A 26,913-nucleotide genomic window follows, 5' to 3' on the forward strand; every position below is an offset into this window, starting at 1 on the left:
GATAACAGCACCTGTCAGCAGTGGTCAGCAACATGGCTGATTGCTGCACTGATAGGGGAGCAGCATTGGTGGAGGCAGTGTGATGGTGTGGGGCAGCGTCTCCCTTACTGAGCTGAGATTCTGCAACCAGTAAATATCTTTTCTTTACATAAGCAAGTTAAACTTGCCCCCGTCATTTGAACTCTACTGTGGTAATTCATTTTCTACTTTTTTAAAGTAAATTATACTTTAAGAAGAAATAAAAAACACTACTTTTCTTTATAGTTTATATAATATCTGCATGACCACACAGCTCCCACACACGTTGCCATTAAGCCTGCAAGAGAGATGTGTGGTCATTCACATCCACCTTTCAACACACACACACACACACACACACCTGACAACAACGGGGACCGTGCACCACTGTTCATGACAAGGAGCCGCTGTAAAACTTCCCTGGAGGCCCTCGGTAGCTGTGTGTGTCACAAAGAGTGTATAGTTCACTAACATGCCTTGTACTGTAGTTAGCAGCTTGTTTTTCCCCTCCAGCACCTCCTCCTTCTCTTCTTCATGCTTTTTTTTCTATTCCATCAACTCCATAGTGTATACTAGGTAATAAGCCCCCTCTTCTCCCTCCTTATACTTAGTTTGATAGACTTGTCTGTCATCCTCCTCCTCATCCTCCTGCAGTCTATTTGGGCTCAGTGTGTGTGCTAGGTAATGATGCAGCTGGGCCATTAAAAGCAGGGGGCTATTTGACAGCGCCCCATGCTTTTCATTCCCTACCCTCCCCTCCCACCTTCACCTCCCTCCTACACACACATATACAAATGCGCGCATACACACAGGGCCTGAAAGAACCCAAATGATCCCCCACAGGAGTAAATGGAGCCGTCACCCTGACGCTGAGTATTTCTCTCCAGATGAGGATTGTGCATTTGTTTTGAAAAAAAAAGGAGAGAGGGGAGTAATGGGGAGGGGATGGGGGGTAAGCTGAAGTTAGGTCTCTGTGTCTCCACCGACTGTCTCCCCTTCCCTCTACTCCACCCTCCCACTCTGTCTTTTAGAAGATTGTGTATGCATGTGTTTGAAGTCTGTCCATTTGTCTTAGAGGATTGTGTACAACTTGTATTGACTATTGAGTGTGTGTGTGGGTGTGTGCGTGTTTGTATGAAGGGGGAGCTGAAGGTGTTAAAGGCTTGATTTGAATAGCCTTCATCCATCAGCCACTGAGGTCGACAGCGTGATACTGGAAGTTCTGGGTGGTCCAACGTTTCATTTAAGACGCCCGTTCTTCATATACGTGTTTGTCCTCCGTAAGAGTCGGAGGGGCTGTTGAGTGCTCACACACATTTATGCGAACCTGTGTATCTGTGGTTCAGGTTTTTGCTTTATATGCAAAGTTTTGGAAATACTTTTACACATCCTCCAAGTTGGATAAGATCTCCCTTAATGTTGGGCAGAACAGATTGGACTGCATAGACAGCTGTAGTATAGTACACACAGTGTGTACTAGATGTGAAAGTTTGCTTTTAACTCCTTGTTTACTGTATTATTAGGCTATAAAATGTGATTAAGAATAAATAATGAAAATTATTTAGATGAAAGTACTTGGATTAAGGCTACAGGTACAAAAATTATGCGTTTCATCTTAACACAGTACCAACATTCAGTAAATTTGGCTACTGTGCTAAAGTAGTTTCCTCCTCTACATACCACCATCTTTCCCCAAATGAAGTATAACAACTATAAAACCTGCATGAAACAGTTCTTGTTTTGCATCTGTTGGTTCTTCCAAAAACTAAATTAGATTAGATTAAAAAAAGATTCTCAATCCGCAATTCATTCTTTCTGAAGCAGGAAACAAACCATGGGGTTTCTCTCCAGCATCCAATATAAGTAAGGAAGAGGACGTTGTTTTATACTCTTAGAATCAGCAAGTTTACCTATATGGCTAATTTGTTAAGCACAAAATTAATACCACTGGCCATGAACATGTGTGTGTATATGTGTGTGTCTGCACACTGTCTCTTATTCTCCTGTTTTATATTTTTGTGAAGCACTTTGTGCCACATTTATTTGTATGAAAAGCTTTGATTTATTATTGATAAACAGCAGCAGTTGTGCCACAGCTAGCTGCTGCTGTTAAATCAGCTAGCTACTTTCATAACAATCCACTTTGCATGCACGAGAGACAGAACAGATCAACGTCTGGCATATCAACAGTTTCTGCTGTATGATCATGTTCTCTCGTAATAGTCTTGTAATATTTCCAGAAAACAGCATGTGAGTATCCTTTAGCTGATACTGTAACTTGTATCAATGCTTGAAAAAGACAAAGACGTTTATATCCTGATTCTTAAACTTGGTTGTATTTTCCATTTCTGGGATGCTGAACATGATGCACAACATTTAGAAAACTTTTATTGAGTTCTGGGCCGGATGGGATTGCAGTGTTGTGCACAAACGCGTTTAAAAGGAAGTGTTCAACACGTTTGTTTTTCTGTAAACGTTTGAAACGGTAATTATGTAATGGCCCTCTAAGGGTACTTTTGGTCATCTACTAATAATGCTCAAGATGTTTTTTGGAGAGAAGGGATCATCTTGCACATGCTTGGACTACAAACGGACATTTTTGGGAGCGCAGCTGTTTTTCTTTTTGTCTTCACCGTCATTGTGACGGAGTTGTTGTGTTGCTCTGTTTCATTCATGTATGATGAGACAGTAGCCGTCCAACCGGGCTTTATATGGTTGATGAATGTCCTTTGTTAAAAGAACATGCACTGTGGAACCTCCGGTACCAGAGTAGCTGTGCGTTTGTCAACCTCATGGTAACTTTACTAGGCCAACTGAGCTAATTTCTCATTCCCCACAACGCGTACACGTTGAACTGAACTAAAAGTAATTGCAAATAAAGAACGTGAATGTGAACTCATTCAGATTACAGTACAACAGCAGCTGCCTACGTTTCTCCAGCTACACCTACTTCGCTCTGACATCCCCACGACGCGCTGTGCACTCAAGCATAACAAAGAATAAACGCTAAGCTTCAAGGGCAAGAAGCTGCAGACGCAGTGTGTGCAGATTATGTCCACCTGCGCTTGAAAAACAAGTCAAAGCATTGCCAACTTCTAATTTGAAATCTTTTCACAGATGTGCTGGATGTGTAAATTTTCTTATAAGATTTCTACATACTTTTTTTTCTTGCTTGGGTTCTTTGAACTTTGTTGTGATGAATTAATACATTAAATTATTAATTTAATTATCTAAAACTGTCATGGAGGAAAAAAACAAACAAAGTTCTCTGAAGTCATTTCCTGATTAGTTGCCAATGGTTGCTAAAATTTATAATGTTTGAAAAGGAGTTTAATAAAGTATTTTTTAATTTGATTTCTTAAATTTGTTGCCATACATTTGGCAAAGTTTAGGCACAAAACAGAATCATTCTAAGGTAACCTTCATGTTTTTAGTGGCTGGACTGAGGTAAAAACTCTTGATAATTACTTTAACATGACTCAGTCCTTAGCTCACTTTTAATCATTATAAATAAAGTCTCCCGGGAAGCTAATATAGGCATTACACAAACCCTTATGTTCAAATGAAGAGTGACTTCTCACTGTGAGTTGCTCCGTCCATGCATTTACATATATTACTGTTTGTACGACCCATGATTTGAAGGGAAAGTGTAGTGTGTGTGTGTTCACAGCGAGGATTCTGCACACTCTTCCTCCATCTGCTTTTACGGTAGGATGGCTGGTTGCCACGGAGCTAAAAGGTTCATGCTAAGGCCTCATTGTAGTGGTGCTTATGTCCCTAAACTTCACATCCACTGCAACGAACCACGCGGCTGTTTTTGTTTCACTTTGCAGAGCTCCTACCAGAAGAAATTCATGTTTTCTGCTTTTTCATCTGTGACCACCAGGACTAATGTTGACAAACTATTTGCATCACAGCTGCAGATTAATTAATGCTCTTTAAACTTCTCATTTACAATCCCAATTCCAAAAAAAGTTGAGACACTGTTATTTCCAAACCTTATCAACCCATATTTTATTCCTAATAGCACACCACAGAAGTTTAAACTGAGACATTTACCATTTATTTGAAAACATTAGATTTTTTAAAATCTGATGGGGTTAGCAACGCGTCTGAAAAAAGTAGTTCTTTGGTGATGTTTAGCATGATGTAGCATCCCCTCTCCTCTTAACAGCTGTCTGGAAATGTCTGGGAAGTGAGGAGACCAGTTGCTGGAGTTTTAGGAGATGAATGTTGTCCCATTCTGGTCCGATGCAGGATTCTAGCTGCTCTACAGTCCTGGACCCTGGTTGCTGGGTTTCTGCTTTCATGTACTCCAGATGTTTTGTATTGGTGAAGGCCTGGACTGCGTTGTTGTTGTTTAGTCTTAGTTTTAGTCTTCAGGATGAAACTGTTTTAGTTTTAGTCACATTTGACTCATTTCTAAGTTTGATAGTTTTACTCCAGTTTTAGTCGACAAAAACTTAAAAAGGATTTAGTCTAGTTTTAGTCAAATAAAAGCAAAAAGTATTAGTCTTTAAACAAATTAATTTAGGTCAAAAATACATATTAAAAAGTGGAAACAAGGCTGACAGGTTATAACAAGTATTGCAATTCATAAAACAAGTTAACCTTAATGCTTTGGCAGGTCCTTTACCAGACTGACAGCTTTAGCCGAGACTTTCCCATCAACAGGGAAGCAAAGCTGGCGTGTTATATTTAACTGCTGTTGGGCAGAAACCTTTTATTTCTATATTTGATATTTTTTCATGAATTGATGCCCTACTTCATCATACAAAAATGTCACACAAGAAAATAGCAGATCTATAAGTTCATCATATAACAACACATTGTGAGCTTGATGTTTGGTTATTTTCATCAATAATTAGAAAATTAAAAGGAATGCTTTTAGACTTCCCAACCAACAGCAAATTCTTTCTGATCTACTTAGGGGCATGCATTGCACAGATAAAGTGCTAACTGTGGAATCAATTACTCCAAAAAATACAAAGAGCAACAACATCCTTACTTTGGTAACATATACATGCCCAAAATATGAGCAACTTGCTCAACTTGACCTGGTCTGCCAGTGAAATTATGATGGATTATAGTTAAAATATGTCCATATATCGTTTCATTGCTTCCACCAAACCCCTTCGTTGACACTGCCATCATGATTCATCTATGAATGAATGAACTGCTTGTCTGTGTGTGCGCTGCATGTCTGGTGGTGGGCGTGGCCAAGGGGCAGCAGCATTGCTGACTGACAGATTGTGCTCACAATATGCAGAAATGTCGTGTTTTTAATGCCGGACAATCAGCCCTGAACATTTTCGTCTCATCAGCAAAATCTCACAAACGTCTCGCCATGTTGTAGTCATCAGAGAGACATTTTTAGCTCGTCACTGTCTCGTTATCGTCATGAAAAAAAGGTTCGTCAACAAAATAAATTTGTCATCGTTGATGAAAATAACACTGCTGGACTGCAGGCAGGCCAGTTCAGCAGCCGGACTCTTTTCCTGTGAAGCCATGCTGCTGTGATGGATGCAGGATGTGGTTCAGCATTGTCCTGCTGAAATCTGCAAGACCTTCCCTGAAAGAGACGTTGTCTGGATGGGAGCAGATGTTGCTCTAAAACCTCCATGTACTTTTCAGCATTGACGAAGCTTCACTGATGTGGAAGCTGCTCACACCATAGGCACTAATGCAGCCCCATCCCATCAGAGATGCAGCTTTTCACCTGTCCACTGATAACAAGCTGGATGCTCCCTCTCCTCTTTAGTCTGCAGGATACGCCGTCCATTCTTTCCAGAAAGAATTTCACATTTTATGCATCTGACCACAGAACAGTTTTCCACTTCACCTCAGAGCATTTTAAATGAGCTTTGGTCCAGAGAAGACAGCTGTGTTTCTGCATCCTGTTCACATCTGGCTTCTTCTTTGCATGATTTAACCTGCCTTTGTGGATTTTAGGGTGAACTGTGTTCACAGACAGTGATTTCTGGAAGTCTTCCTGAGTCCATGCCGCGATTTCCAGTAGAGAATCATGTCTGACTGACGACCCCAAGATCACCAGCATCTAGTTTGACCTTCAGCCTTGTCCCATGCACACAGAGATTCCTCTGAATTCTATGAATCTTCACATGATTAACATATGCTGTAGATGGTGGGATCGTCAAAGTCTTTACAATTTTAAGTTGAGGAACATTTTTTCTGAAATTGTTTCACAATTTTTAGACCCAGTTTGTCTCAGATTGGTAAACCTCTGTCCATCTTTCATCTGAGAGGCTCTGCCTCTCTGAAGTGCTCCTTTTATACCCAGTCATGTTACTGACCTGTTAATCTAATTAGCTGTCAAACGCTCCTCCACTTGTTTCTGATTTCTTCAAATTACTTTTCCAGCTTTTTGTTGCACCTGTTCCAACCTTTTACAGATTTGTTGCTGCCATCAAATTCAAAACAGCAAATTTTTTCCATGAAACTGTAAAATGTCTCCATTTTAACATCTGATATGTTGTTTATGTTCAACTGAATTTTGTATCTATTTATCACATTTATTATGGAAATGCTTATAGAAAATGTCTTTCAAATATTTACAAAAGAAGAATTGAGTAAGTTTGAGTGACTGATGACGGTAATTAGAGACTTATTTTGATGAATGCACAAAATTTCTGTCTGGTTTACTTTTCATAGTTTTAACAGTGGATTTGTAGAGGTGGAATAAAAATAAAAGCCTCATACAGAACTGGGAATATTACATATGAATTATTTATGGACCACAAATGTGATAAGAGAAGTTGAAAATGAGGAAAGCTGGAAACTGACATCCCCATATCCCACCGAGGGAAAACAAGCCTTCCAGGATGCTTCTCTCTCTCTCTCTTTTTTTTTTTTTTTTTTTTTTTCCTGGAGTCTGATGCACAGGCCTAGATTTTAAGTGGATGCCATTCAGCACTGATAGTGTGTGTGTGAGACAGCAGAGTGATAATTATAACTGTCTGACACCTCTGGGTTCCCAGTCTGGGAGGGCTCGCCCAGCACCAGTCAGTCAGACATCCGTGTGTGGGAGTTGTGTATGTGTTGCGTGTATGTTTATGTGTGTAGGGCACGTTTCTATCTGCATCATCTACTGTCACAGAGCCACCGAGTGTAAGAGAGAGTCCCCACGGACAACCGCAGAGCGTCATTCCTCCTCTTCCTCTCCACCTCGCCACCTAGGACGGCCCAACAAACACTTGTGATTCTAAAAATGTGTATGCGGTATGCAAATCAAAAGCTACTTTTCCTGGACCCCAGGGGGTCCTGAGTGACTGTGTGCATGTGTGAATGTGTGAGAGAGAATAGAGAAGTGAGGGGAAGACAGAGAGATATGACACTGTGTTGCCGTGTTTTTGTATCAAGCGGTGAACCCCTGGTGTTAAAACTCATTTGTCATACATGCCACAGCCGGTTTCAACTCTCAGTTGAGTTTGTGTGTGTTTGTGTGTGTGTGTGTTTGTCCTTTGCATCTGAGAAGCCAAGGTCTATCAGATGACTGTGTGTGGCATTTGATTGACTTTTGTGTCAGTGAGCTGCCACTTCCATGTAGGAAATGAACTCTCGTGTCTCTGCTGACCAGACGCGTTGAGTTTCAGTCATGTCCAGTCGTATTAACGCTGCAGTCACGGTTGCTTTTAAAGCTCTAAAAACTTTATTGATCCAGGGAAGTTGACAGAGCAGCATATCCTGATTCACTTTCACAATCTGCTGACTTTAAACAAAAGTTTTTTTTTTGCTATTTTTAATTTATCTGTTGGCTGATCTGGAGCTGCACACAGCAGCAAGGCTGATAATTCCATTTAAGTATAAATACAGCTGTTTGTAAATACCTTTTATAATTATTTCTGTATAATATCATGTCAGGAAAATTTCCTCCATGTTATGAAAACAATTGTACATACTCTAATAACTAAAAAAATACCTTTAATTTTTCCATCTTACTCCATAAATCTAGAAGAAGTGAGCCTACAGTCTGTGAAAATGAGGATTTTTCTCTTTTAAAGAGTAATGTGATTTGTTTCCACTTGTCACATTTCCCTTAATGAGATTATTATTGTTTGATTGTAATGTTTTCTTTCCATCTTCTCACAGTGGAGATTTGGGAAACAGGAAGTCTGACAGAATGGCATCAGCAAGGAACATCATTATGAGATTTTTTTATGTTTTTTTTCCCCTAAGTACTAAAGCAAGTACTCACAAAAATGAGCAGCCAGAATCCATTTTAATGACTTAATTAGGAAACCAAAGCAGCCTGTGTGAGGCTTTCTCGTGGTATATTTCCATGCAGAAGAGGATGAAGAAGAGAGCAACATCTAGCATTTAAAATGACTTGCTACCTAACTGTTACATGAGGAGCTGTGCCTTTGGGCCTCCCAGTCTTGGTCTTTCTTTGCAGTAGATTTTTGGGGATTGAAGTACCATCCATGACAGAGGTTTCCATCCCAGACATCGACAGATCCAAGTCTTTGCAGCAAAGCTTTCCTCCCAGATGGCAGCAAAGCAGTCAACAGAGCAACTCCAGCTTCATCCATCGTACTGTTGTGTTGTGTCTCTGACTGTCACCTTCATCCTCAGGCTCATCTTGCATCTGATTTAGCTCTTTGTCCTTATCCTATTTACTTTTCCTCCACTCGGCTCCGCTCATATGTTAAACCTTATCACCAGATGAGCAAGTAGAAGAGGCAAGGATATCAGGCGCTGTCATTTTACACTAACATCAATTAAAAATGATGTGGGACACATCTGCATCATCTGAGTATTGTTTTGTCGCTTTATTAAGTTATTTCTGGCAGATTAGCATCAAATCTCTGTGGCAATGATATTTTCCTTGAACTTTGAACCTTTCAGAGGTCAGGAATGATGGAAAAAACTCCACCGGTATTCTCCGTGTGTCTTTGCTCATAGCCAGAGGAGATAAAGGCTCAGTTATTAATTATTTTGCAGGGCCCTGGGTCCTGTCCTTGACCAATGCTTGTGTACCTCGTGCTTGACAGGGCCATGTTCCCTGCTCCTCTTGGGTCTATGTTCTGTGGGCCTGTGCTCCATGGCTGTGGGATTCAGGATGTGGCCTTCCTCTGGGTGGGTGCATGGTTGTCCCTGCGGACTTCCTCGGTTCCATGCTCCATGGTGGCTGCTGGTTGTCCAAGTCATGGTGCCCTATTTGTCTGCTTCTGATCCTAGTTTTTACTCAATTTGTGTCATGGCTCACGCTCACTTCCATTCCCTGCTTCCTGCTGACCATATTTGGATCACCAATCACTGCTATCAGGACAGCGCAGCTGGAGGACATCAAGGCATCATTATCATCTCCATATAAACCTCACCCGGACCTCCAGTCATCGCTGGATTATACTACTCATCGTGGTAACCAGTCGTACACGTTATCAGATTCTGTTGTGTCTTCCTGTGACTAACCTGTTGACGTCTCTCTTCCAAAGAACCAGTCCGTGCCTCGCCTGCATCTTGGAAAACCCTGTCTGCCCGCTCCAGCCCGTCCGTTCAGTGAACCCTGCCAACCTCATCTGCACCTTTCAATAAACTGTTCTTTGTCATTCTCCAAAAGCTTACTCCTTGGATCCATACACCACATCCATGACAGAATAATCCAGCCAAACCATGGATCCCTCGGAGCAAGCCGCCAGAAAGACCGAACCCGGAAGCGATCTTCATCACGCCGTATCCGCACAAGGAAATCTACTGGGTCAACACTCTCAGGTACTCCGATCTCTGGGAGAAGGACAACTCGTCCTACAAAAACAATTAGACGATCTCTCCCGATCATTATCTGCCCTGTTTAATCAGCCATCTCAGCTCTTAGCCTCCACAGCCTCTCAACCCGTCCCGGCGCCGACTCCTCCCACGCCAGCACGTGAAGTCCACATCCCGGATCCTAAACCTTTCTCGGGCGAGTTGGGGAAGTGTAGGGGATTCCTACTCCAGTGCTCACTCGTCTTTGATCAAAAACCACAGACGTACGCATCAGATCGATCGAAGGTATCGTATATCATTGGCCTACTAACTTCCAGGGCACTAACATGGGCGGAGGCATTCCTGGAGACCACGCCCCTCCACACTCTCTCTCATCAGGTCTTCACCACCGAATTATTAAAGGTTTTCGACGGCCCAGTTCGGGGCCGTGAGGCGGCCAAACGCCTGATGTCTCTACGGCAGGGAGATCGGAGCGTGGCAGAACTGTCAGTGGAGTTCAGGACGCTGGCTGCTGACGCTGGATGGAACTCTGCAGCCTTAATGGATCATTTTTTGCAATGTCTCACAGATACCATGAAGGACGAGCTGGCCACTCTGGATCTACCGACAACTCTGGACGAGTTGATAAATCTAGCCATACGTTTGGATAATCGCCTCCGGGAGAGGTTCCGCGAACGACGGACCCCATACCAAGGCCCGTTCCTAGGGCGGGGTTCATTCACACCGCCCAAACCAACCCCGACCTTCCCCTCTTCAGCCCCCGAACCCATGCAGGTGGGTAGCACACATCTGACCCCGATGGAAAGGCAGAAAAGGCTACAAGCAGGTGCGTGCTTGTACTGTGGGGAAGTAGGACACTTCAGAATCTCCTGTCCCATCCGGCCAAAAGACCAGGCCCATCAGTACAGGTCGGGATTCTGATGGGCCGAACCCAAACCAAGACCCTGATTCCGGCCACAATAACCCTTTCCGGTCAGTCTCACTCCGTGCAGGCCCTCATCGACTCGGGTGCAGAGGATAGCTTTCTGGACGCACGTTTGGCAGAAGAAGCCCGGATTCCCCAGGTGCTGCTGCCGCAGCCCATAACTGCCAAAGCCCTGGATGGTCGCACCCTCGCCCAGGTAACTCACACCACCAATCCCGTGAAATTGAAGCTCTCTGGAAACCACACAGAATTAATTGAGTTCAAGCTTATTTCAGCACCCCACTCCCCGCTGGTGCTCGGTCACCCTTGGCTGTCTCTCCATAATCCCCAAATTAATTGGACCTCCGGCTCCATCATGGGATGGAGTGAAGAATGTCACCGGGCCTGTCTTAGATCAGCCGTTCCCCCAGCAGACACAGACTCTAGCAGTACGGCAGTTCCAGATCTCACTTCAGTCCCGGCCGCTTACCACGACCTTGCCGAGGTTTTCAGCAAACAAAAAGCGTCGTCTCTGCCTCCCCACAGACCATACGATTGCGCCATAGAGCTCCTGCCCGGCTCCTCTCTGCCCAACAGTAGGCTGTACAACATCTCCGGGCCGGAACGAGACACTATGGAGAAGTACATCCAGGAGTCCCTGGATGCGGGGATAATTCGACACTCATCCTCACCGCTAGCTGCTGGTTTCTTTTTTGTCACTAAAAAGGATAAGACCCTCCGTCCCTGCATCGACTACCGACCCCTGAATAAGATCACCGTCCGCAATACTTACCCTCTCCCCCTGATCGACTCCGCGTTTGAGGCTCTTCTTGGCTCCACCATCTTTACCAAGCTTGACCTCCGGAACGCCTACTACCTGGTCCGTGTTAAGGAGGGCGACGAGTGGAAAACCGCCTTCAAGACCCCGCTGGGCCATTTCGAGTATCTTGTCATGCCTTTTGGTTTAACCAACGCTCCAGGGGTTTTCCAAGCCCTTATAAACGACGTACTCAGAGACTTCCTCAACCGGTTCGTTTTCGTTTACCTGGACGACATTCTTATATATTCCAAGACCCAGTCAGAGCATGAGAAACACGTCCGCCTAGTGCTCCAAAGACTCCTCGAGAATAAACTTTATGTGAAGGCGGAAAAGTGCGAGTTCCACACAGACACAGTCAGCTTCCTGGGTTACGTATTCACGAGCGGGCAGATGCAGACAGACCAGGCGAATGTTCGAGCAGTGTTGGACTGGCCCACACCGGACTCCGTTAAATCTCTGCAGCGCTTTCTGGGATTTGCCAACTTCTATCGTCGTTTCATTAAGAACTTTAGCCTGGTGGCAGCCCCTCTCACTGGTTTGACCTCTCCAAAAAAGCCGTTTTGCTGGTCGGACCCCGCCGATACCGCTTTCAGGGAGTTGAAGGCGCGGTTTGCCTCAGCTCCGATTCTCACGCAGCCTGACCCATCCCGGCAGTTCGTGGTCGAGGTGGACGCATCGGATACTGGGGTAGGGGCGGTTCTGTCACAGCGATCGGATCTAACTGGCGAATTACATCCGTGCGCCTTCTTCTCCCGGCGCCTCACCCCTGCGGAACGCAATTACGATGTTGGGGACCGTGAGCTGCTGGCCGTAAAATTAGCGTTGGATGAATGGCGCCACTGGCTGGAGGGGGCAGCTCAGCCATTCATAGTTTGGACCGATCACCGCAATCTTGAATACATTCAGTCGGCCAAACGGCTGAATGCACGTCAGGCCAGGTGGGCATTGTTTTTTGGACGTTTTAATTTCTCTTTGACCTACAGGCCAGGTACCAAGAATGTAAAGCCAGACGCTCTGTCACGCCAGTTCGGCTCCGGAGGCCCGTCCCCGGATCCTGAACCAATCATACCTGCATCCTGTGTAATAGCCGCCGTCACCTGGGAAGTTGAACAGAACGTCCGGGAAGCCCAGCGAGCGCATCTGGACCCAGGTACCGGTCCACCTAACAAACTTTTTGTGCCCGACAATGTCCGTTCCCAGGTCCTGCAGTGGGGTCACTCATCCCGTGTGGCGTGCCATTCTGGCCGGGCCCGCACAGCAACCCTCATCAGGCGGAGGTTCTGGTGGCCGACCCTAGAAAAGGACGTCCGGGAGTTCGTGGGGGCTTGTCCAGTCTGTGCCCGGGGAAAAACATCCTACCAAGCTCCCGCAGGACTCCTTCGACCACTCCCCATTCCTGGGCGGCCCTGGTCCCATATCGCTCTGGATTTTGTTACTGGACTCCCTCCGTCCCAAGGTAACACAACCATTCTCACCATCATAGACCGGTTTTCCAAAGCGGCTCACTTTGTGGCATTGCCCAAGCTGCCCTCAGCTTTAGAAACCGCTGGCATCGTGTCCAACCATGTATTCCGTCTCCATGGCATTCCTCTGGACATTGTTTCCGACCGAGGTCCCCAGTTCGTGTCCCGGGTCTGGAAGGCGTTCTGCTCTGAGCTGGGGGCGACAGTCAGTCTGAGCTCTGGATTTCATCCGCAGACAAACGGTCAGGCCGAACGCCTGAACCAGGAGTTGGAGTCCGCCCTGCGCTGCGTGGCTGCTGACAACCCCTCCGCCTGGAGCAGTCACCTTTGCTGGGTGGAGTATGCTCACAATTCCCATGTCTCCTCGGCCACAGGTCTCTCCCCCTTCGAAGCTTCTCTGGGGTACCAACCTCCGCTCTTCCCGGACCAGGAGGCGGACCTTGCTGTTCCCTCCGTGCAGCGTCATCTGGGGCGCTGTCGCCGGCTTTGGCGCGCTGCCAGGACGGCCCTTGGGCGGACCAAGGACAGGAACCGCCGTGGTGCGGATCGGCGCAGGGTTCCCGCGCCTGCGTATCGGGTTGGTCAGCAGGTCTGGCTGTCCTCTCGTAACATCCCCCTGCGGACTGAGTCCCGTAAACTGTCCCCCAGGTACCTCGGGCCCTTTGAGATCTTGGAGGTGCGGAGCCCTGCTGTCATGAAGCTGCGCCTGCCCCGGTCCATGCGTATCCATCCTGTCTTCCACGTCTCCCAGCTCAAGCCTGTTTCCTCCAGTCCTTTGGTCCCCCCTTCCAGACCCCCTCCGCCCGCCCGGGTCATTGACGGTGACCCGGCCTTTTCTGTCCGTCGTCTCCTGGATGTCCGCCGCCGGGGCCGGGGTCTGCAGTACCTGGTGGATTGGGAGGGGTATGGCCCGGAGGAGCGGTCCTGGGTCCCTCACTCCTACCTTCTGGACGCTGACCTCGTCCGGGATTTTCATCGTCGTCGGGCTGCTGGGTCGCCCGGGGGCTCCCCTTGAGGGGGGGGCTCTGTCATGGCTCACGCTCACTTCCATTCCCTGCTTCCTGCTGACCATATTTGGATCACCAATCACTGCTATCAGGACAGCGCAGCTGGAGGACATCAAGGCATCATTATCATCTCCATATAAACCTCACCCGGACCTCCAGTCATCGCTGGATTATACTACTCATCGTGGTAACCAGTCGTACACGTTATCAGATTCTGTTGTGTCTTCCTGTGACTAACCTGTTGACGTCTCTCTTCCAAAGAACCAGTCCGTGCCTCGCCTGCATCTTGGAAAACCCTGTCTGCCCGCTCCAGCCCGTCCGTTCAGTGAACCCTGCCAACCTCATCTGCACCTTTCAATAAACTGTTCTTTGTCATTCTCCAAAAGCTTACTCCTTGGATCCATACACCACATCCATGACAATTTGTTTTTCTGTATCTGCTCACAGAGCCAGTAAAATGTTTTCTTTTAAGCTTCTTCAGAGGTGTATCAGCCAGTTGTTTGGCTTTGCTGTTTTAGTTCTGCTTCTGAAGTTGTTTTCTAGCTTTTGCCTCCTTTTTCTTTCTTCGAAACAAATAATAAAAAAGAATAATATTTAAGTATGAAAGGGAGCCTTATATCCATCAAGCATCCTCTGGCATAGCAAATATGTTTAGTGCAACATGGCAGCCAGGCCATATATATACACACACACACACACACACACATATATATATATATATATATATAGTGGTTCAGTAATTCAAATTCTAATGAATACCCCATGTTTGATTTAGTCTCAGGTAAAACAAGCAGATATCTGAGATCTGGTGAGAAAGTTATTTAAACGGAGGATAGAATAAACATGGTGAACTCTTTGTGATCAATTCACACTTTCTGCTTGGTTCAGTTGGAGTGTTAGTGGATTTTATTGAGTAGTTGGCTTAACTTCAGTCTGGTTTACAGTAGAAAAACGTTGCACCTCCAAGCAGTTTGCTGCTCGGCTGCATAATGTGCTCTGCTGCCAGCTTATTATACACTGACTAGTCATCGAAACCCAAAGTCAGCTTAATGAATCTATGATTGTACTATTGTTTGGCCTGAAATTAATTGAAGTCATTTTCTATAACTGACAGTGCTCAGTGTAGTAATTACTGAGATTCAGGAACACGATGATATCCAGTAACAAATAGTCAAACTGTCAGAGAAGAATCTCAATTCTAAATTTTCAAAAATGCAATTAAATAATTCGAAATACTGGCTGAGCTGTGAAAACTGTGACAAAAGCCTTTTTTCTGTTAGTGAAACATCTAAATCTCTAATTAAAACAAAACATGTTGATCTCATACAAAACCTGAAGGAATTCAGCTTTTATGTCACATGGTGAACATCTGGTGATTCCAGCTAGCGACCGTGCAGTTACATGGCAACTTCTTAAGTTCCAAAGATGTGCTGCTCCTGTTTTCTGCCATCTAAAGATAATAAAATGTTGGATCTTTAAAAAGGTTTGGCAGCTCTGGAGCCATGATCCAGTCTTTTGTACAGACCAGAACTAACTGGACTTTAATCAGCAGACAAAATAGTGTTCATGCACACATTTCTTGAAGTTGTTGTTTGATTCTCATCAGGGTCAAAAAGACAGAAGTGTAGTTGACATCAGCAATGAAATGTGTTCATTTTAGTTAAAACAGTTCATCTTAAAGTTGTGAGACAACAACAGAAGTGAACAAGAACAGAGTCATTGCCTTCCTCCTGACATTGCACTGCTGTACTTTGCTAAAAAAAATGTGCTTGTTTGATTTGTTGATACCAAAATTACTAACAAGCCTCTTGTTAAATAGTAATTGGCAAAAAACAGGGAGGAAGCACATATTTAGTAGAAGCAACACAAAAATGAAAAACGATGAGAGGCAGAGCTGTTTGAGCTCATATGTAAATATTAGGTGTGTAATAATACATTGATAGAGTTGTCAGCGAGATATTAGCTTAGATCCAAATTAAAAATGTCGATTAAACATCAACACGTTAAACATTTCTGAGACATGCTTAAGAGAAAATATGTCAAATTGTGGATTTTAATCTGAAGAAGATAAAAGCTGATATCAGTAGAAGTGAGATGAGAATGAGGACTCAAACGCTGGACTACGAGACGAGACAGTGGATGTGAGACTTCAATCTTAAAAATAAAAATGTGTTGCCAGATGTTCCAGATGCTAAACTTAAAACTAACAAAAGATCAGCTCAGATGAAAACACAACAGTGAGGCTGAGGTATGGGTTACTTACAGTAAAAAGAGGAACCCCAAGACTGCATGAATTTGTGTTGCTCTACACTTGGTTTAATCATTTGCAGGCTGCAGCTTCTGCCTTAGGGTGCATGTACATAGTTTTTTTTGCTTCGCAGAGCGCTCTAGAATCTCTAAGATTTCTAATATAAGATGTCAAGGAGAAATCAGCTGTGCACTGATTAAAGTGGTTAACCTGTTTACTTTAAATGTCTTGTTTACTGATGTTATATGTTACTTTTAAATGCAAGTTCAGTACGCCACACTCATAAAATCGCTCTAAATATTAAAAAGTACAAATGAATACCAGTCCATTTTTCTGACTTTACTACTCCAGTAAAGTGAAACATCACACTGGTATGGTATAAGCCAACTACAAATAATGCAAATGAGTCAGTGTTTTACATTTACAGTGTATGAAATGTTGAACCATGATTAATAGTTGAGTACCAGTGGTGCTGTGGTGGTCGGGGTCCCTCAAATCAAATTCTGCTTTTGGCTTGTATAACGGCTCAAGCTGGCTCTGGTCTACAGTCTGCATAGTCATTACTATCTGACTGTAAGGCATGGTGGGATCAGCCAGCGGCAGCATATGTGTGATTCATTTTCTGTCTGGGTGCAGAGCAGAGGTGAACATCTTCTGCTCTGACTGCAGCTCGGAGGGACTGGAACGCAAGGACTGGGCCTCCTGTGACTGCTTCGGGATGAGGGAGGGGCTTAAAGCAGAGTTGTAAAGGTGGAAACTGTTCAAGTTACCAACTTTTTCCATACTTGCACAGGTGCAGTCAAACGTGCAATTAAAAATTTGATGCACCACCCAAAGCGTCACATGATAGCTCCATTTTTCTTTATGTCACTATGCTAGCAGCTGGATATCAATACACTAGCTGCTTTGCACACAGCTGATTTAGAAAAGAAAATCAAGAGGACATATTGGAGGAGGAAAGGAAAAGAAAGAGAAAGGGACAGAGCAAGATATAAGACAAGAGTCAGCATCAGACTGACTTTACTGACTGGAGAGAGCTCAGAGAAGACACAGGATGTAAGACAGATGCTGAATTAGCCTTCATTAAGATGTGCCAATATGTAAAAATCTACCAAAGTTCAGTAGTGCCACTTTTAAAACTCCAGGTTAGTCTCTTTGTTTTTGATTCTTTCTTTGATTTCAGTAGCACCACCTTCCCATTTCTCCTCCATTTGTGTCTTCTGTTTCATTCCATATTTGCGCTATGATCCCTCCTGGTAATAACATTTCTAATACTCCACTTAAACATTGTGATATTTTTCCTTTATGTTACCTCCTGCAGTCCCTAGCAGAGCTGGGCCACAACTTCTGCAAGTGTGCCATCATATGATAGGGACAAAATTACAGTCCTCATAGGTACAGGAAGTCCCTGTATGTTTGTGTGCAGTCAGCTTTTGATCCCAATCATCACACACACACACACACACATTTTCCCCTTCTCTCCGTCTTCTTGCCTCTTCTCTGGTTTGTTCTTTGGACAGAGTTGTGCTACCCTTTTCAAAGTTATTCTGAGCGCCTCAGGCTTCCATTAGTAGTCAGCTTAATACAGCTTCTCTTTGTTTCAAGGAGAAAGTGATAACTCCTTGCCTAAATTTTACAATAAAACAGCAGCAGAAATGATACCGTTCATCTGGGTACCTCTCTGTCCTTTCCCTTTCTTTCTCTCTTTTCTACCCCGTCTTCCCACCACCACACATCATCTCCCCACCCACCCTCCAGAGTGGGTGCAGTTATAAATCGATTTTTTGGAGGTTATTGCTGTCGTGAGCTGCTTTTAAAATTTGTTTTCTTCTGAAATTGGATTTTTGCTGCCCCTTATTTTTTTTCCTTTGCAAGCAATATGCCGCCTCACATCTACCTGCCATTAGGCTAATCCATGGACTGTTTCATTCTCTGTTGAAGTTTAAAATGGCCTACACACACGTGTGTGTCTCTAACACTGTTTTTGTGTTTGTTAGACAGACTAACAGGGACATACAATCAGAGCTCGCCCTTGTTCTTGGAGACCTTTGTGTCAAGTCTCCCTTGCAATATGCCCATCCATCATGAAACACTCACTCACACTTTATCTGTCCATCCATCACACTTAATCACTGAGTGAACCTGCTGAATTTTTCATGTCCTGATTCCTTCACCTGTTAGGAAAATGTCCAATATTTACTCAGTCTAGTAATCTCTCTCTCCTGCTCTCTGTGTGTAACCTACGATTGCTAGCAGACAGTCTACACAAAGTCCTCTGTCTTCAAAGGCAGCAGCAGGTAGTTCAGCACACACACGTGCACACGCACACTCCTACCTGATTTTGAACTGGAGAATCGATGTGAGAGCAGGGTCCGGCCTGTGATGCTCTCAGATATTGACTGAGATGTGTGGGTGCCTGAGGTGGTATCTGTATCTGTAAATGGTTTGATGGATTTGCAGCATCCTGTAAATGCTGTTCCAGTTTTTTGAAGCACACAGAGAGAAAGACGAGGTGCAACGATCACACGGTGCCGGCGATGACGACTCACTTCTGTCATCGGGAGGTTTTTACAGCACATCAGCAAATGGTTTTTAATTGCCTCAGGTGCTGCGGCTCAAGTGACTGATACATTTTGTTAAACACAAATTCAAGGAGCTTTCATCGCTCTTTGGAACCACTTGATTGATTTTCAGCTCTTGATCTCAGTTTCAATAGTCCTTGAATAAATTAAATGTAATTTGGTCTAGTTAGTGTATGAAATATGCATCCACCTGCACGGTTGGACATCATGAAGGACAGCTTTTTCTGATTTTGAGATGGATTTTTTTTCTGCTCATCATTGAGTTTTCTTTTTGTCATTTGGCTAAAAATATACCAGCGAACACTGTCTTCACATCAAATTGCTTGGCAATTCAAAGCAGATTTTTTTCTTTTATTTGTCAGTGCTGAATAATATAATATTTCTTATCTATATACTGAGTTATTTTGTCATCTCTAAAGAAATACTTGTGTTAAAATTAATAATGGCAGGTATGAATAAAAACTTACCGCCACTTTGATGAATTAGTGACGCTTTCTTTAAGTGAACGAGATCCGCCGACTCCGTCAGAGAGCCAGTCTTCAGCCACTCAGCAGGCAGGGGGCGGGGCCTTAGTTTGATGTGAACAATGGCCGATTCAAATGTATGCATGTTGGAAAAAAATGAGTGAATGAGCTAAAATGAAAAATAAGAAGCATGTGGCTGCATTTCAACTATGTTTGAGACTTAAAAGCTGAGAGCAGAATTTTTTAAATGAAAATATCTGTCACTTTCTTTAAATTCTCGCAACCTTCACACTTTGGTATTTTATTTATTTAACTCGTTTGTTGTGGTTCTGTCTTTAGTTGTTCATATAAAAGTTTGATTTAAAAAGTAAACTATCGATGGTAATGATCTTTTTAAAAAAGCTTAAAAATGGTACTTTTAAAAAAATACTGAACCAAAACTGCTTACCAGCACACAAAAACCTCACTGTTGCTAATTTAGGCTGAAACAGAAGCTCAGAGCAATTCTAAATGAAGAGCTTTTTGGGCTTTTCTAAGGTAACAGAGTCAGATCTCCCATCATGAAGGAAGCAAATCACCACATTTTCGTAAAACACTTTTATCTATTGGCTTCATGTTTACTTTGTGTGTTTGGAGTTGTTTATGAGCTGCTGTCTGAACAAAATGGGGCTGAATGAGGAGAAATTTAAATGAAGTAAAAGAGTAGAAGGAGAATGTGGTGGTGGTTTGGTTGGTGAAGGAACCAGGCTGGTTAGTAACTGGTTAGTAAGTTATTTTGTTCCTTGCTGTAACGGAGTTGTTATTCAGTATTTTCATTTAAAAATAAATAAAACAATGTAGAGAAACATGAATAATAGACACATTCAGCTGCACTTTTATTCTGGATAAAAAAGTGGGAAGTCTGATTGGTTAATAATTGAAATCTGTCAGCCAACATTGGTGATCAAAAATGTTCATTTACAGCCCTGAACATCAGTGTAGTAAATATAGCATTTTTTTCTTTATTTTATTTTTATTGATTGCGTTTTTCTGTGTTTAAAAGAGTCGCACCTTGCCAGCTGTGGCGTCCGTGGTAACAGTCTGTGGTTTCCACAGTAAGAGATTGAACATTATGGGCTGCAAGACCCCATCATCTCCTCTTTACAGTCACTCCAGAGTTCTTCAGAGACGCTGACTGAAATAGGAGGGACTTGAAGTGTGTGTGCGCACGTGTGTGTGTGTGTGTGTGTGTGTGTGTGTGTGTGTGTGTGTGTGTGGCAGCAGCTGCAAAGCCTAAAGATTGCTGATGAACAGGGAAAGAGTTGCTGACTGAGATGCAGAGCTCATAGTTGCTGGACAAAACACAGTTGATACACACACACAGTTTTTGTCACATACATAAAGTGTGTGATGAGGCCGTGAGGCAGAGGCAGTGACTGTCCAACAGACATGTGCACACACAGATCACACACCTGCAGACTCAAACCTTAGTTTCCATTATGGATTTGAACAGGCTGCTTTAAACAGAGGTCCAGGCAAAGATGCAATGTTAATCTGTCTTGAAGATGCTTTTTTCTCCATCCACCCATCAAGCCATCCACAGGAACACTTATGAATTAAATGCAGGTATCCCTGTCAAGATTTAGACCATTTAAATGAGAAACAGTACATGATCTTTCCTGTATATTCTGGGCCTAGCCCCAGGTCTCCTAACAACTGGATATGCCTGGAAAACCTCTAATAGTTGTCTTGCAGTCGGCATATTGAGCAGATACACAAACAACTCTAAATGCCTCCTTTCATTGTGAAAGGCTCTGAGGGAATCCAGCCACTCTACAAGAAACTAAGACACTTATTTGAACTAGTTTCATTTGCAATTCCACAGTTTTGGGAAGTACAGACAAAGCTCAAGATCATAGATGAGGGCAGCAACGTGAACGAATCTGATCAATGCCTGCATCACCACATTCATCTTTCTTCCAACTTCCCAGTCAGCAGCAAAGCCTTGAGATTGAAGCAGCAGGCAGCAATCCACTGCTTTTCTGCAGGCAACCATGGCTCCATGTTGGAGCTGCTGACTTTCATCCTGTCTGCTACAGTCCAAGCTGAACATCACATTACGATAAACTTAACAAAACCAAACCACGTCATCTGCAACAAAAATAGTTTTGAAGACAGTTTTGAAAATCAGACATTGAAGCAGAGGATCTTATAGCACATTACATGTCTCAGAACATCAAGAGATCAGATGCATTGAGGCCATTCCTCTGACAGTCAATGAGTTTTACCACTCGCATCGGCCATCAGGTTGACAAACATTCAATTTACAGGTCACATTTATCTCTGTTGAGTATACAATAGATGCAGAATATGACTGGTGACACTGCTCCTCCCAGGTCATGATTAATTTACCTGAACTTTGGCCTCTTCACTGCGTCTGCTTTTCTCTCTTGCCGCCGTTTTTCCTTTGTCTCTCCATGATGGATTCACCACTTGTCATGGAAAATGAATGGAAAGTCTCGGAGGCTTCATGTTCATCTCCTGCTTCTTTTCTGCCCTCACTTTGCCCTCTTTAAAGGGGAAGCTCTAGTGCAGGGCTACTCGGTCCTACAAGGGCCGCAATCCAGCAGGTTTTCCATGTATCCCTGTACCAACACACCTGAGTCAAATTAATGAGTTATTGTGTAGAACCTGATTGGCTGTTAGAGCCACCTAATTTGACTCAGGTGTGTTGGTGCAGGGATACATGGAAAACCTGCTGGATTGCGGCCCTCGTAGGACCGAATTGAGTAGCCCTGCTCTAGTGGGTAACCCTAGCTAAATTATTTTTTAAAACTGATTTATTATTTTACAAATATTAAAAGATGGTTTTTACAAAATCTTTTTGTATGAGTAATAGTTCAATGAAAAATTATAGACAGATACTTTATTTTTATTTTCCATTTAAACATGTAAGATATTGGAAATAATAATAATAATAATAATAGTAATAATAATAATAATAATAATAATAATAATAATAATAATAATAATAATGATAATCTTTATCATAATAATCATAGTTTTTTTTATAGTTTCAGATCGTAGTTGAACTTCTTGGATAGTAAATATCACTGTTTAAAATTCACAATACTAAAATCTTTCTTTCTTTCTTTTTTTTAAACCAAATAATCAGCTTTAGCTCCAGTGCAACATCATCAAAAACAGGTTTTTACTGGCCAATAACATGCACACATCATTGATTTCAGTCACTGATTAATACAATAATAATTATAATGATGAGTGATAAAAATTATAGCAATAATTTCCTCAAAAATGACAGTACGTTTGGAGTAATAGTAAAGGGAACACTTGAAAATTTAAGATGCATAAATAGAGGAGAACAATAAAATAATATGGCACAAAGCACAAATGAAAAAAGTTTGAGGTTTGCTTAAAAAAACCCTTTCAGGATGAGTATGAATATCTTTTTGGAATGATGCAGCTATACTGTAGCTCTAAACCTCTATCAGTTTATAGAACAATGTGTAAACATTATCTCTGCAAAGCAGGACTGGGCGATTAATTGAATTTTAATCTCAATCATGATCTGGGTTTTCAACGATCATAAAAAAGCCCCAACCACTTTGGTTTTATTTAACACGGGTTGCCAGCACATCTCAAGTTAGACTGAAGAGTCGCGACTAAATAATCCACCAACTCCCAGAGACACAAATCGATGACAAACATAAACAAACATAAACAAACATTACTTTTTTTTCTCACCAAAGACCAGTACTCAGTTAACACAGTGAACAACCCGGGATTTAAAAGACTCATCAACACTTTGGACAAACGGTATCACTTCCATCTCGTCTCCATGTTAGTGGAGTGTCTCTCCTGCTCTGTATGATGAGTGTGGTGAGGATGTTGTGAAGGACGTAGCTACAGTCCAATGTTTTATCACCACTATGGACCTGTAGTCAAGCCGCACCATAGAGCCGTATACAAATGTCACGCTACATTTAATTGATGTGGATTTCAACATGAAAACAAAATGTTTCCAGACTCACTTTCCCCAGATCACACCTGGCAGAACACAGCTGCTGGTCTGAGACAATCAATAGCTACTGGGACCTGGTGGAAAGAATCTAGTTTGTATTACCACAGACAACGCTTTAAATGTCACACTGACTGAAACCCCCCGCCCCCCTCTTTCTCTCCCTCTCCAATTACGTTAAATGATCAAGATTTTAATTTCAATCAAAATAATGGTGATTATCATTTTTCCCATGATTGAGCAGCCCTACTGCAAAGGCTGGCTCTGATAAAGTGAAGCAGTTTACAATACAATACGGTACGGTATGATACGATATGGTACGGTATAATACAATATGATATGTTATGATATGATATGATATGATATGATATGATATGATATGATATGATATGATATGATATGTTATGATATGATATGATATGATATGATATGATATGTTATGATATGATATGATATGATATGATATGATATGATATGATATGGTACGATACGATACGATACGATACGATACGATACGATACAAATTGTGTCCACATAGGGAAATTTGCCCTGGACTCAAGTGCTGTGCGAACAAAATTAATAAGTAGACAACAACAAACTACTGTATTCTACATAAAACCATCCAACAGCACAGCAGAAGTCATAAATATATTGTACAATACCTTGTAAATGACCATTTTGGCACCATTTGTTCTCAAAGTCACCTCAGCTTTTACAGGGTAGTTATTAAAGTCTTAGGAAACAATCAGTCAAATGCAGATTTTTTTAAAATGTTATCTTCACTCGTTATCCTACCTGATTTATTTGTTTGGATTTCTTACATATTGAATACAAGGGGGAAATATCCTCCATGTGATGTCATGCTTGTTGTTGTGTCCTACCTTGACTTTGATCTGGATAATGACTCAGACAGAGAAAATGTCAATTTTTAGAACACATTTAATGCTGGGATGAACTTAAATGCCACCCTACAACTACCAGTCACGTTCCATTTGAGTTATACTGTCGTAATTAAAATACTGAATCATCAGAGCAGCACTTTTGTCCTGGAAAGAGACCATGCTATAAGTCGGAAACTAAACTGATATAGCACAGCATAAAGAGAACAGCTTTTTCCTTTTTGGTTAACCAGCTGATTGCTTTCTTCCACTAGGAGTACATAGTATCAAGCTCAACAAAATGCATATCAGAAAAATTGCAGCCTGGTTGGCTTATTTGTTTCAAGTGCTGCTGCTAAGATGCTCTGAGAGCAAATGGAAGAAAATGGACTCATAGTTTAAAATAATACAGAAAAGGGAGAGGGAAAAAGTCCCATACTCCCTCTCTTTCTCTTTCTAAATGCAGGCCTGTTTGATTGTGAATTAAACTGAAGTGGAACACAAGAGGAGGAAGAGTTTGAAATGCAGCGAGCAGAGGAAGGGCAGGGAGAAGGGCGAGATAAGGGCTGAGAGGCTTAGAAACAGGAAGAGAGCAGAATGAGGAGGAAGCATGAAGGCAGAGAAAGTAGTGGGGGATGCTGAATCGGAGAGGGTAGAGAGAGATGCTGCGATAAGTACTGCAGAGAGGAAGTCAGGCTGTCAAGATAAAGACAAACTCAGACGGAGGGAGAAGAAGATTAGAGGCAAGCTTTGACATCTCGAAGAACAACTGAGGAGAGAAGGGGAGCAAATAAAATAAAGAGAAAAAGAGTGATGAAAAGGAGGAAAGACGGGCAGGGAGAAGCAGATTGAGGCCAAGGAAGTGTCTTCAGGGTGCCAGCCAGGAGGAAGTGCCAGTCGCTGTAACCACGGCAGTGAGACTGGTCGCTATGGGAACCAGCATGGCTGAAAAAAAACTCTGGTCAACAAGGCCAAGTTGATTCTGTCCCACCTTTTCTCATTAAATGAAATCACAGCAAAATCATCAGAGGACACGTCCGCCATTCCTAATCATTCTGATATTTCAGTCACATAATAATAATAATAATAATAATAATAATAATAATAATAATAATAATAATAATGGATTAGATTTATATTGTACTTTTCAAGGCATCCAAAGCGCTTGATGAAGCATGATCCTGCTTGTGAAAGAAATGCATTAGCGGTGTGACGAAAACTAGCATGTGGGGACATACAGATTTATCTGCAGTGCATGTCCGTGCATATGGGATGAGTGCTCTGACATTTTAAGGGCAGATGGCAAAAGCCGCTGCTATCGCTGCAGTTCAGCTCACTGCCACAAAACTGCAGCACTTACAGGAGCTGCGTTGGGAAAACTCTCCCAGCTGGTATATCTCCTGCAACACTGTTGCTTATCTTGAGAGACTGGGATGGGAGAAACTGGGGACAAGAAAAGGAAAGGATTTCTAAAAACCAGGGGAACACCTTAAAACAGGGAGACATTACCGCCTAAATGACCCTGAGCCCTTTTGCTCTAAACTCTGCTCTCAGCTAATTATGATCGTCTTGAATGTTGGCAGTGGTGTAGTGCAGAGTATGTGCAGGTAAATGGAGCATATACACTTAGTTTTTAAGTGAGTATTAAGCATACCCACTTAAAAAAAAAAATCAACCATTACAGTTTAAATACTATAAACCAGTGTTTCCCAATCCAGGTCCTCGGGACCCCGTGCCCTGCTTGTCTTAGATGTGTTCCTGCTCCAACACACCTGATTCAAATTAATGAACTTCCTCATCAAGTTCTGTTAACGAGCCATTCACTTAATTCAGGTGTTAAAGTAGGGTTACATCTAAAACATTCACGGCAGGGGGTCCCAAGGACCTGGATTAGGAAACACTGCTATAAAACATAAATCCGGGTTCTTTTTTTTTTTTTTTAGAAGCATTAAAGACTAGAACTAAATCATTTACAATATATTCATTAAAAGAAAAACATTATTTGTTTTACAGAAATATGTTTAGGATGCTCTTCTGTCCTGTCAATCAAAGCTCAAGCCTCCTGTTTTATTCTTTGACACGTTCAGGGCATCCTGACCCCCAGGTTAGGATCCTAAGATCAAAACACCTAGTCATTATTTGGCAGAGTGCCTCAGGTCAGATGTAATTCTCAATTTAAAATGCACCTATTACAGGATATTTCCAGTCTCATCTTTATGTGGAGAAGGAAAGTCTGAAAAGGGAAACTAAACAGGCCTTGACATTTTGTGAAAGGCTTTCGTGTCCTTTTTATATAATTTTCCGCAATTTTATCTAAAAGCTACATTTACTACTACTTTTTTTATGATGTTCTATTTATAAATTTAGGTTTTGTTCCGTTTATTAGTGTTCTTCTTTGTGTGTGTGTTTTTTTTACTTGTTTTTTTATTTTATTATTATTTTATTTTATTTATTTATCTTTTAATATATATATTTTTTTACCTGATGTTTTCAGATCCATAACAACACAGGTCATCAGTAACATCCAGACACCATACAGTCTCCATTACATTTCATTTAATTTAGATGGGCACACCAATTCAATTCAGTTCTATTCAATTCAGCTATATTTGAATAGTGGCAGTTTCTAGACCAGTGGTTATCAGACCAATTCTACTCTGCCCCCTTTGGAGGAATAAACATTCCCAGCTGGTTGAGTTCTGCATTGGTTCAGACCCTATATTCTTGGTGTGTCTCAGCATATTTTATGTTAGTTGGTCTCATGATTGTCTTATAACCTTGGAAC

This window comes from Melanotaenia boesemani, chromosome 6 (assembly GCF_017639745.1).
Source record: "Melanotaenia boesemani isolate fMelBoe1 chromosome 6, fMelBoe1.pri, whole genome shotgun sequence".
NCBI classification, from domain to species: Eukaryota; Metazoa; Chordata; class Actinopteri; order Atheriniformes; family Melanotaeniidae; genus Melanotaenia; species Melanotaenia boesemani.